Source organism: Gallinula chloropus (genome assembly GCF_964237585.1).
Source record: "Gallinula chloropus genome assembly, chromosome: 3".
NCBI classification, from domain to species: domain Eukaryota; kingdom Metazoa; phylum Chordata; class Aves; order Gruiformes; family Rallidae; genus Gallinula; species Gallinula chloropus.
The window spans coordinates 51,983,615-51,995,809 of NC_140087.1; the positions used below are offsets into that span (position 1 = coordinate 51,983,615).

A 12,195-nucleotide genomic window follows, 5' to 3' on the forward strand; every position below is an offset into this window, starting at 1 on the left:
ATATATATATATATATATATATATATATATAAATATATATATGGGTGTATATTATATAAATATATATATGGGGTATATTATATTACTGTATATATCAGGGGTATATATATTTTATAAATATATATATGGGGTGTGTGTGGGTGTATATATTTATAGCCCTGAGCGGTGACTGCCAGCTTTTCACTTGGATTAGAATGCAACATGGGGTTTGGGGGGGGGGGGCAAGTGAAGGACTTGAGGGTCGGGGTGGCACTTTTAGAATTGAGGGAGGAGTCATGGGCGGGGAGCTAGGGCCGGGCCACCAGTTCGCGGTGCGGCGTGGAGAGCCCGGGCGCAGGTTGGTTCGGCTGAGGAAGGGGTTTGGGGGGGGGGGGACACGACAGCGTATCGCTGCCAACAGAGTCTCGGCGCCCCTTAACCCGGTCTCCTTTGGGGTGGGGTGGGGGAGGGGAGATCCTCCACCCACGCGGACACCGCGTGGCGCTGAAGGCGGCAAAAAAAAAGGGAGTTGTTGTTGTTCGGTGGGGAGGGTGGGGGGGGGGAGAGGGACGGGGGGTGATGGTGGGCGCCCGTGTTTAAGGTGCTCCCTCAAAGCTTGCGCCCCCCAGCCCCCCGTTTGCCCGCGTGTGTGTTTCCCCCCATTCCCTCCTTCCCCCCCAGCTCCCTCCGAGGCTGCTAGCAGCTGCCGGGTGCGCAGGGAGCTCGGTGCCGGGGCGGGAGGGGAGGAAGGAGGGTGCTTGCGTGCTCAACATTTGGCGCCACCGCTTGAGGAAGAGCCGGCGTGTGTGCCGGGCGGGGTGCGCCTGCGAGATAGAGATGGTTTTGGGGGGGGGGGGGGGAGGCTGTGAGGACGGTGGTGGTTTTACCTCGCTGCCTCGCACGGCACATCACATCCCCCCCCACCCCACCCCCCCCCCTCGTAGTTACTGCTGGGGAGAGCCCGTGTGGGTTGCGGGGGGTGGTGGGGGGGTGGTGGTGGTGTGGTGGGATGCGAAGTAGAGCAGCCAGCACGTGGTTTTGAGGACCTGAAGCGCGGGGATGCTCTGATCCGTGGGATGCGGGGCTTCACCGAGGGGTTTGTGCAGTGGTCCTCCGGTTACAGGGGCACACAGCTCTGCTGAGCGTGTGTGTGTGAGACAGCGGCTGCCGGGGTGCAAGAGCCGGCGGTGTGTGGTGAGGACCCCCTGGAACGCACGTGGCTGGGTGCCATGTGCTGCTGTGCAGGCGGCGCGGCAGAGCATCCTTGGCTGGCAGCAGAGCTGCTGGGCTGGGGTTACTCTGGGTCCCGCCCGGGAAGATGCTCAGTTTTGTGGCAGAGACTTCAGTAAGCGTTTCTTTCTGCTGCTGAGAAAACCAGCGGTGTTAACAGGGAGCCTGCTCCAGGCAGGAGCGCCGAGAGCTCCGTGTGGAGCTCTTCCATGCTGCCTTCCCCACCGCTGCATCTAAACCCCAGCCCCTAGTTAAATCTGAGCCTCTCACCTCTGTTAGGTGCTAATACTGCCAGAACAACACAGTCCCTGCCTGTGCTCACCAGCACTCTGCCTCCCGGGAACAGGCTGTGGAGCTGCGGGCTGTGTGGGAAGGCAGCAGTGGCCAAGCCCTGGGGCTGTGGGCTCCCAGACAAGAGAGCCTGTATCCTTAAGCTCCATGGATTTCCCCAGAGCTAGGGGCTGCAGGAGGAATTTGTACAGCTGTTGGCCACAGCTGGATGCACTTCTCAGCTGCTCTGAAGCAGGAAGAATCCCAACGGATCCTTAGTTGCCTGTTGTGATCTGACAATCAAGGCATGCTGACATGGCAAATCCCAATCCCCTCCAACACTGCATACTGGCTTGGTGGCATCATTTCCGCTCGCCAGCCCCTGGGAACTGCCAGACAGCCTTGGGCTCCCTTGAGCCTGCCTTCGCTACAGGACTATCTCAGGATGTGACTGGGCAGGGATGCTGTTCTCTCGGGTTTGTTGGTTGTCCAGGCACAGCTTGTGGACCACTGATTCTGTGTCAGTGCTGTGTGGGCACCACACATGTGCCCTCTGGAGCACTCCTGCTCCCACCATTGACTTTTGCTCTTGGCTCACCAAGAAAGTCTTCCCAGGAGCAGGGGCACGCACTTTCCACGTGTCACTGAGGGCTGTAACATAGACCCCAGAAGATGGCTTGCAGAGTGGCTGTCGTCCCCACCCCCAACTAGCACAGATGAGAGTTGAGGGTCTATGTTGTTCCTGGCCTGTGTACCTCCTTATTCTACCTGGTAGGAGGAAGAAGATGATGAAGAAATTCACTCAGCCTGAAACAGCATATGTAGTGCCAGTACACAGGACAGTGTGGCAACTCCGTCCTGCAGTTGACACTCTTCTCCCTTCCTCTCCAAACTGTGTAATTAACCACTGGCATAATTTCACCCCTGTCATGGCATCCCTGCTCTCATTATCTTGGGCTGGGAGGTATTAATGAGCTTCTTCCTCTTTGAAGATGAGCCATGGGCTTTGTTCTTGCCCTGGCTTGACCCGTCTCCCACCTTGTTGTGACTAGGGGGAAGCTGGGGTACAGAGGAGAAGGCATTCCTTCACCACTCCCCCACTGCACCTTTCTCCCTGGCTCCAATCTCAGCTCTGCTGGCAGAGAGGCAGGGCTGGGGACTGGGCCCAGAAGCACCCACCTGCCCTGTCCAGATGGGGAGGCACCAGGCATGAACTTCGGGAAACCAAGAAGCAGCCCTTGGTGCTTTCTCCAGGATAGATGTAGACCTCGGTTGTTTTCCTAATGTCCAGGTCCTTGGCAAGTGTTAAGGAATCATAGAATCATAGGGGTTGGAAGGGACCTCGAGAGATCATCGGGTCCAACCCCCCTGCCAAAGCAGCTCCCTAGGACATATCACTCAGGCATCCAGATGAGTCTTGAGTATCTCCAGTGAAGGAGACTCCACCACCTCCCTGGGCAGCCTGTCCCAGGGCTCTGTCACCCTCACTGTATAAAAGTTCTTCCGCATGTTGGTGCAGAACTTCCTGTGCTCCAACTTGCAGCCATTGCCCCTTGTCCTGTCCCCACAGGCCACTGAAAAGGGGTTGGCCATTTCCCCCTGCATCCCCTGCCTAAGATAATTATAGACTTTAATTAGGTCCCCCCTTAGTCTTCTCAAGGCTGAACAGTCCCAGCTCATTCAGCCTTTCCTCATAGGGGAGATGCTCCAGGCCCTTAGTCATCTTCGTAGACCTTCTCTGGACTCTCTCCAGGAGATCCCTGTCCACCCACTCTTAACAGTAAAACAGTTTTCTTCAGGTCCTTGTCAGCTCTCTGTTGAGCCCACAGTGCAAACTCCGCTGCATCCCTGTGCCTTCCTGAGACACACACCGCCCTCCCTCCTCCTCCCCAGCACCTAGCTCTGCCGCCTGTCTGGGGCCGCAGGGCTGTGAGCTCCGTGCCAAGTCATACTCGGCTGCCAGGCAGCGCAGGAGCGAGGTGCTGTGCGGGGCGAGCTGTGGGCGCTGGCAGATGGGCCGGCGTCAGTCGGGGTTTCACAGCCAGCCGGCTGTTAGGCTTTGATGGAGGGGTGCAATAAAAGCTAAGTGCTTTCCCTGGTAATGGCGTGTGGGGTGCGGGAAGGGAGCGTGCGGAGCCGGGGAGGCTCTGGGTGGGCTTGGTTACATCGGGATGCGTGGTTCAGAGGGACCCTGCTGCCCCTAGCCGAAGCTGCAATGCCGTGCTGCACCCCCACCTCCCGCTCCAGATCCCACAGATCTCATTGGGGACCTGTCTGTGCGTGGGCTCTGGGGGTCCCCACGTGGGAGAGGAGCCGTGGTGCTGCTTGAGGAATGGGTACGAGGGTTGTTGCTTCCAGGGGACAAGGGAAGCTGTTGCGTAGGGATAGTGCTAGCCCTTTGTATCTTTGGTGCTGGTGGTGTGAAGAACATCATAGCTGTGACATTTTGACCCTGCTCTGGTGTGGAGCAGGCTTTTCCCTGGTCTCACCAATCCCTGAGGAAAAGGGAGGCTCAAAGCATGGGGTGGCGTGTGGCTGTCCTGCAGCATCCCTGACACAAATCGGTGAGCCTGGTGTTTGGGTGCAGTGCTCGAGGCTCTTTCAGCGTCTCGGTTAAGCTGTAGGTGAGCACAATCAGAATTAGTCTCCAGAGGACTGCGGGGTTTCTTTTAAGAGCAAAGGGGAGCAGAGACCTATTGCCTGCCTGCTGGGTCACACAGAAGAGGCCAGCAGGAAATCTGGCAGACTTCCGCAGAGCCTCCTTGCCTTCTTCCCGCCACACCACTGCCAGTAGGATTTGCTTTAGTTCATTTCCTTTAGGAGTTCCCTGATGGGAAAGCAGCTCACTGTGAAATTTCCAGATGTAATTCATGGCGTGAGCGGATGGGGAAGGAGGTAGGGGCTGGATGTGGAGAAGAACAAGGCTGGGAGGGATGCGGCTGGGTCGGTGGTGGGACCCGAGGGTTGTGTGGTCAGCCTCCCACCTGGCAAGCGGGCCTGCTCCAGCCATGTACCAAGGTCACAGCAGCAGGACTGGGTCAGCAGCTTTCCTGTGCTGAGGCCATCAACCTGCATGTGTACCAGCACTCCCAGACTGCTGCTGAGATGGGCCCAGCATCCTGCAGGCTGCTGGGGATCAGGGCATCCTGCTTGGGCCACCCCGCTTGGCTTTTCCAACTGATGCCCATGCTGTGGCTCTGAGTGTGGTCCTAAGCCCTGCCTGGTTCATCATACCTAGCACAGCCACTCAACACTGCCACACAGGGGCAGGGAGCCGACTTACACCCGTGGCCAAGGGTCAGCTCACCTGGAGAAGCTCAAAGACCATGAGGACTTTGGTGTGGACAGCCCCATTTGAGTTTTGCTACAGGTTGTGTAATGGGAAACCCTTATGAAAGGAGCTCCCTCCTTCTAGGCTTGGAGGTTATTCCTGGAGAATGGCTCGGGGAGACTGGAGAGACAGGTGGCACAGCTCCTTTCTTGGTCCTGGCTGGGGCTCAGGGTTGAAGGAGCTACCTGCCCTGCATTTGACAGGCCTTGTCTTTTCCTGGTCTGAGGACCAAGTTGGACACAGTTTTTTTGGTTTTGGTTTTGGTTTTGGTTTTTTTTGCCTGAGATGTGCCTTGGATGAGCTCGCCAGTGCTATTTGCTCCAGACAAGACCTCTGCTCCCTTGGGGAGCCTGCTGCTGCAGGGTACACATGGGGAGCATGGTGCTTTCAGCCCATCTGGGTTTGTAGGTGTTGGGTTGCGTCTGAGCATTTCAGGGCTGGGTAGGTTTGCGTGCTGCTCTGATGAGGGTGGGAGCATTATCCATTAACCACAGGAGGAAGCAGACCAATGGAAACACAACCAAGCTTTCCTTCCCGTCTTTACGCCCTCTACTCCTGGCAGTGCAAGGCAGCATGACTGTGTGGTGAACCACATCAGGGAATCGATCTGCTGGCTTGTTCCCAGACAGGGCTGTTACCCTGGAGGCAGTGGGGTGCCTGGGCGATGGGAGGGCAGGAGCTGTGCCTTGCTGGGGGTCGAGGGAGCTGCCGTATGGCCCCGTGCTTCCCTTGCCTCTACTCTGCAGCTAGGCAGTAAAAACCCCAACAAACCTAAACAGCCTGGCTGTTGACAAACACACACATTGTTGTCTGCCACCAGTTCTCTCTCCCTTCCTTCTCCATGGTTGTGAGGAGGATGTGGTGTGCCAGAAAGGGATTGCTTCAGCAGGGGTCAGACCCTGAGCTCCTTATCGCCCAGCATCGCTGTGGGAGTACATCAGCATCCCTGTGTGCTCAGGTACCTGGGCGAGCTTCAGCAGGATGCCTTGCCAGACGGCCAGCCTGCTTGGACAGGGCTACAATACCCTCGGGTCTCCCTTGTCTCCTCTGCTCTCCTAATTGATGCGGGGGAGGCTGGGATGCCAGCAGAGCCGGCAAGCCAGCACCAATGTCTCCAAAGCACCACTTTGACAGGAGCAGAGCACTCGGGGGGGTTTCTCACTCAGGGGTCTCCATGCTTCCCTGCGGCATCCCCGAGGGTCCCTGTCAGCCCAGGACCTGGTGGCTGTGGCACACTGGGTAGTGGCTGGTCATGCAGATGCGGCAGCGCCTGCGGGCTGGGATTTGGAAGGGACGTGACTTGCTCCTTCCCTACTTGTGGCTGGGCTTATTATTGTTGGTCGCGTGGGAGAGTCTGTTTTGCCGGAGTTTGGGCAGACGTGGGGCTGAGCTCTCCACCTCTGGTTGGTTCTCCCTGCCTGATCCTACTTGCACAAAGATTTTCCTGTTTGCTGTGGGCTAGCTGAGGCCAGTGCCAAGGGCAGGAGGTTTGGGCTCTGACTTACTGCCTCCAAAGGAGGTGTCTGTCTTGAGCCTTGCCAGGCCGTTTGGGGAAGCTGAGTTGTTGAGGGTGGAGGGATGAGGGTACCAGATGTGGTGTTTCCACCCTGTGTGTTTACTCCAAGTCCTCTGCTTGCTCCACACCACTGATGGCGTGCAGCCACCTTGGCTTTCCATTCCTCAGTCTGCAGACCATACGCTACCCACGCGACTCTTCTGGAGCTGCTGCAGAGCAGGGACGTGGCAAGCCAGGCTCACAGCAGGCAGCATTGTCCCCTCAGTCGAATGTAAAGTCAGGTAGGAAGTGTGCAGGTGTGTGTGGCTCCCAGAGTGCCCCCAGCTCTGAGCCAGCCAGGTCATCCATCCCTTCCGCCTCCTTTTCTTTCTGGGGATTGTGGAGGGTCCCTTGGCTGGGACAAAGGGGAGACAGACATGCCCCTGAAGCAGAGGTGCTGTGCTCCTGTCCATCATGAAATGGCTGCACTTAGCAGCTGAAGCCAGTTTGGGGTTTGTGAGATGCTGTGGCTGTCTGAGCAGTGAGTGGGTTCTTGGCAAGGCAGGCGGCTGGCAGAGGGACCGTGGTGGGACCGCGGCAGGCGCCAAGGCCTGCTTCTCTGCTTGCCATCCCCTTTCCCAGTAGGGCTGCAGACATTTCATACTGAAAGCAGCGGTCACCCAGGGCCCCTGTTCCTGACATGGCCTACAAGGGAAAGGCTGTTTGTTCCGTGGGAACCCAAAATAGCCCTAGTATTTCTGTCCTGGCCACCAGCTGACGTGTGGAGGAGGAAGCCAACCTCGAACCACCGCAGGCCTGGCAGGAGTTGTCCCCTGCCTGCCTGCCACAGCTTCTGCCAGGGAGCTGATGGTCAGTGGGGAGGGATCACCCCTTCAAATTCTGGGAGCCGAAGGATTGATGATGGTGGGGAAAGATCATGTTGTTGTGGCTCTGGTTTCCCTCTGTCACCCTGCTAATTTGGCAAAGCCTGGACCAGCTTCTGAAAAATTGTTGAGCATGGCAAAATGATCTTTGCCCATGTGCCAGCTCCCTGGCAGGGCTGTAAACCTGCTGCAGCACCTGAGGCCTCAGGGTGCAGGGACAGGGCTCACTCCACCCCCCCCAGGGATGCTACTCCCCCTGCTCTGGGGGCTCGGGACCAGCACAGCCCAGGGGCCTGTTGGTTCAGCAGCTGGGGGTCCCGCCAGCTGCCAGCTCTGTGTTTCAAACCAGCACCTGCTCCATGTGGGAAGGAGACAGAGCTGGAAAGATGGAGCCCCTCTCCCAGGAGGCAAACATGCCCTGGGGTGCAGGAGGTGACGGGGTAGCAGGGGACTGCTGCCAGCAGATGGTCCTGCTGGTGACTGGCCGCTGGCTTCTGCCCATCCTGGCCTGGCAGTGCTGCAGCTGTGCTTTGGGAGAGAGCAAAAGTGAGCCCTCAGTTTGGGCTCTTCTGGAGGAGAGAAGCTGCCATAAAGTGCACAGTGGTATTTGGGGTGGAGGAGTGTGTTTGGGGTTGAGCTGAGCCCTCCAAGGCTCCTCCGCCAGGGGCTTTGTGCATAGCAGGAGCTCCGCGCATGGCCTGGGGAAGGGTTTAAAGGGGCTTTTGAACTTTCCTGTGATTTCATGGCCCTCCTGCCTTCCCCCGCACTGCTGGGCTGTTTTGAGGGCCTTCTGGCTGCAGTGTAAGCTGTCTCCAGACTTCTCTTCCAGCCCTTCATTGCAGGTTGCTCCTTGCTCAGCTCCCTTGTTGTTGCTGGCCTGACTCCTTCCCAGTTCTGCCAGCTCCGAGCTCAGTCCTGGGGCCAGGAACATGAAGCAATGAAGGAGGAATCCTCTCCCCTCTCCATCCCAACACCCTAGGGGCCACCAATGGCAGGTAGCCTCCTGCAGTCCTGCTCTTCCCCTTCGGTACCACTCCCTGAGTGGTGACCTCGGCATAGCCATGTGTTCCTGGGTGATATGACCCTATCAAGCCAAGGAGAAGGCAAGGTATCGTACCCCTCTTTCCTTCCACAGCTGTGGGACTCCATCCCATGGACTTCCCCTGGAGTCAGCAGGTCCTTATTTTCAGACTTGCCTGGCCCCAGGTTGTTTTGTTCTTATCCCATCTCCCTCCGTGCTTCCTCTTTACAAGTCTCACTTTTGCTCCTGTCAGCAGAAGCGAGGGGGCAATACCGACACGGTCCCATAGGCTCAGCCGGCCCATCCCCCCAATGTACTGTTGCTGCTGTTGCCCAAGATACAGTGAACCAAGATACCATCTATACGGATGGGGATTCCTCTTGAGCAAGCCTGAGCGTGACTTGGGCTTCTCCTAAAGCAGAAGAGATGCATCTGGCAGCCCTGCCCCAAGGGGTCTTACCTAAGCACTGTCCCAACCCACCACCCATCTGGGTGGAAATAAGGAGCATCACCTGCATGCAGGAGAGCCAGGCTGCAGGCAGGCAGGAGCCAGCACTGTGCCTTGTGCTGTGATAGGGTTTGGGATTGCCTCTGCCCTCCATGCATGGCTGTCCTGCTACGTGGTGCATCCCGACTCGGAGCTGCCTCTGGTAGCCCCTGGTGCTCCCAGCTGATTTTCACATTAGTGGTGTGTCCGGTTCTTCTCCCAGGGGTCCTGTAGAGTTTTCTCCATTGGGAAGCGGAAATGTGGCTTCCTCCCATTGTGCCTCTTCCCCCCTTGACCCCCTGGCCAACCCCAGGGGAGCACCCCTCCCTGCAGCTCTCCCCCTCCCCGCAGCTCCTGGGCTGAACCAGGCAGCAGCTCTGCTGGCCTCGTCGGTGCCCCCTGGGGAGGCTCAGACCAACCGTGGGGATGTGAGCTATGGGTGGCTGCTGGCTGCAGAGGATGCTGTGTGAGGATGAAGGTCTGAGGCAAAACATCCCCAGGCTCTCCCTAAACCTGTGGCAGTCCTACGGGAAGCCACGGCCAGGTGGCATGAGCTTGGTGTGAGGCTCCATGCCTGCCCATAGTGGGTCATCCTGCTACCCCTGCCTTACCTCCAGGGAGCCCCTGCAGGTGCTGAGAGCTGCCTGGAGGTATCATCCAGGTCCTGGAGGTGGTTTCTGCCCCGTTTTGGAGGTTTCTGCAGCTGTACTGGTTGGAGCCCTGAGAAATCCCTCCCTCTCCCCTTGGGAGAAAGGGTCTTTACTTTTCTAAATTTCCAACAGATGGGCCCTGAACCTAGCCCTGGGAAACTGTGCCTCCTTCCCTAGCCTGCTGAGAAGCAGGTCTGTGTTACAGCTTGAAGGACACGGTCTTTTCTCTTGGGGACAGTGCCTTGAGTGGGTGGGAATGAGAGGGAAACCAGCTCTTGGAAGAGCTCATATGAATCTTGTCTCAGCAGAGAGCAGCTTATCTCTTCTCCTCTGACGTTTACTCAGAAATGACGTCCCCCACTTTAGCTCTGTATCTCCTCCGGCACCCCCAAACTGCCCGCCTTGAAGCCAACAACTGCTCTGATATTTGTGGGGCCTCTTCCAAAGCTGCACCATCCCCACAGTCCCGTGGCCTGAAGTGACCAGAAGCAAGGGTCTGGGACCAACCTGCCCTCCTGGTAAGATTCTTGCTGCGATACTAAAATGTTCCCCTGCAGCGTTTGATGGGATGCTGAGCAGGAGCACCCATCTCCACTCCAGGAGATGGCTGGGCGCCTGGAAAGCTTTTCTTTGTCTGGGGACCAGGTGTGCCTGGGCTTGGGCACTTGCTATGTGACAGAGAGAGAGGGGGGTGTGTGTGCCCACCATGGGGCTGCTGTCGTCGAGGGCCCCTCGTTGGTATTTAGCCAGCAGTACATCAGGGCTAGAAACCCACCCAGAAGCTCTGTTAGGGAGGCAGATGCCCACAGCCTCAGGGGACTTGGTGGTGGGCAGAAGAATCCCAACTGTGTTGCTTAGGGGAGTGGTTTTGTCTGGTTCTGCCCTGTCACTGGCTGCTCCCCTCTCTCTGGTGGGAAGCCCTTCAAGGACAGCACTGGAGTCCCACCGGGTCCTGGGGGATTTGCTGCTGGGGCAGGCCTCTTTACCTGCTGGGGGCAAGGGCCCCCTGGGGAGCCTCTTGAGGTTCCTTGAACTCTCCAGATAAGGGCCTCTTGCAGCTAGCTGGTGTATGTACTTCAAAACATGCCGTGGGGCAGCCGAGATAACAGCCGGCTGGAAGTGGGTGCTGGGATCAAGGGACAGCCTCCATAGCTTCGGCTCCGCTCTGTTTAGAGCTGTTTCAGCCCTCAGAGGAGCGCAGGGAGCGAGGTGAAGCAGGTCAGAACCGTGGCCTGGGGACCTTGCTGCATGGGCTGCCTTGCAGGAGGTGTTTTTTCTCCGCTTGACAAGGCATTGCAGGGCAGAGGGGTTTGTGTGCAGGCAGCAAGGCAAGGGGCTAGGCTGAAATGCCCCCATGCTGCTCCCTCGACAAGGTCCCTCCTCAGGAGGCAGCCATGAGCTGGGAAAGGGAAGGGCTGGACAGGGCTGGGAAAGGAGAACTGGAGAGAATAATAGGAAGTGTTAGCAACTCCCTGGTGGAAACTGCTCTCAGAATGCATCAGGGATAGGAAGCCTGCTACAGTTCCTTGAAGGGTTGCAGGTTTGGAGGAAACGAGGCTGTAGCAGAAAAACCAGATGAAGCTTTTGCCTCTCTGTCTGCTCCAGAAGAGCCCAAGCAAAGAGTCTCTTCCACCTTCCTTTGAGGGACTCCTCAGAGCATCTGCAGAGGAAAGGTTGGAAAGTGAAGCTAACCAGCAGCAAGCTGCTAGGGCAAGGCAAAGGAAGGGGGGGGTGAACTGGTTGGCTGTCACATGTAGCTTCTAGTCATTCATTCTTACTGCCCTGGCCCCCGGGGACTGGGAGGGGGAGAAAGATGTGACGTTCATTTCTAAGAAAGGCTGGAGGGAACTTCAGGGAAAAGCTGACCAGTGAATCTGCTGCTCCACCCGGGTTGCCTGTGCAGGGACAGGGTCCATGGACATATGGGGAAGCTCCTGCTGAGGGGCTCCCAGACTGCAGCAACGCTTCATAGGGACTCTGGGCTTGTGGCATCCATGTTGTTTCCCAAAAGAACATTCAGCCAGGGCTTTCAGCCCAGTTTTTAAGAAGGAAGGGTCCTCGCGTGGTTCCACAATTATTATGAAAACAGGAAGGAGGGTGTAGGAGTTAGGTCAGTTTCTGTGGTGGAAAGAGATCGCAGTGTTGGGTCCCACAGCTTTCTCAACGCATTGACCTAGAAAAGGGAATGACCGATGAGATGACAGAGGCGATTGGATTACTCAGGTTCATGGGGCCAAGTGCCAGCGAGGAAGAGTACACTAGAACATTGGCAACAGGCAGATGAAATTCAGTTTAGATACATATCAAGTGATAGATGAGGTGGGGGGGCAGGGAGGGGGAAGAAGCCCCAAATGCACAAACAAGATTACACACTGAGCTGGCCACTTGCATTGAGGCCTGGGGCTGTTTTGGATAGCTTGGTGCGTGTATTGAATTGAATACACATTCAGTCATCTTTGTGAGTGACAAAGCAGAAAGCAAGCAGGAAAGCTTTGTGCCACTCTTCAAATTCACTGCTTGTCCTCTTGCAGTCCCTGTGTGTGTGTGTGTGTCCCAGCCCCAGCATCTCTGGGTCACGAGGAAGACTGAAGGTGTGGAGCTATGCCTGGATGAGTAAGTGAGCTAGAGTTTCTCTGAAGAAACGTGCTGGAGGGGGGGTACAATCCCGGCCTGTAGAGCCATGGCTGGTGTGGAGAAGCTGCTGCAATGTCCACCCACCCTTTGATGATGAGGGAGCTGTGGCCGAGGCCCTACGTGCTGAGAGGGATGCTGCCCTCGGTCACAGGCTCCCAAGCTAGAAGAGAAAGCAGAGATTTTGCAGAAATGAAACCCACTGGAGGCTACAAAA

The 12,195-nt window shown here is 57.0% G+C and overlaps 1 protein-coding gene across 7 annotated transcripts in view; it reads left to right on the forward strand.

Annotated features, from left to right (window-relative positions):
• The window catches only part of SLC29A1 (solute carrier family 29 member 1 (Augustine blood group)), a 34,123-nt gene that overhangs the window by 11,562 nt on the left and 10,366 nt on the right, over positions 1-12,195 (forward strand). The window contains exon 1 of one of the 7 annotated variants that reach the window (XM_084262357.1): positions 316-337. The exons of 5 other annotated variants lie outside the window; for them this stretch is intronic. The gene's annotated coding sequence lies outside the window, so the exon portion shown is untranslated. Of the gene's footprint in view, positions 1-315; positions 338-9,847; positions 9,866-12,195 lie in introns of those variants that run through there. One more of the 7 variants, XM_084262358.1, reaches the window with a different exon arrangement.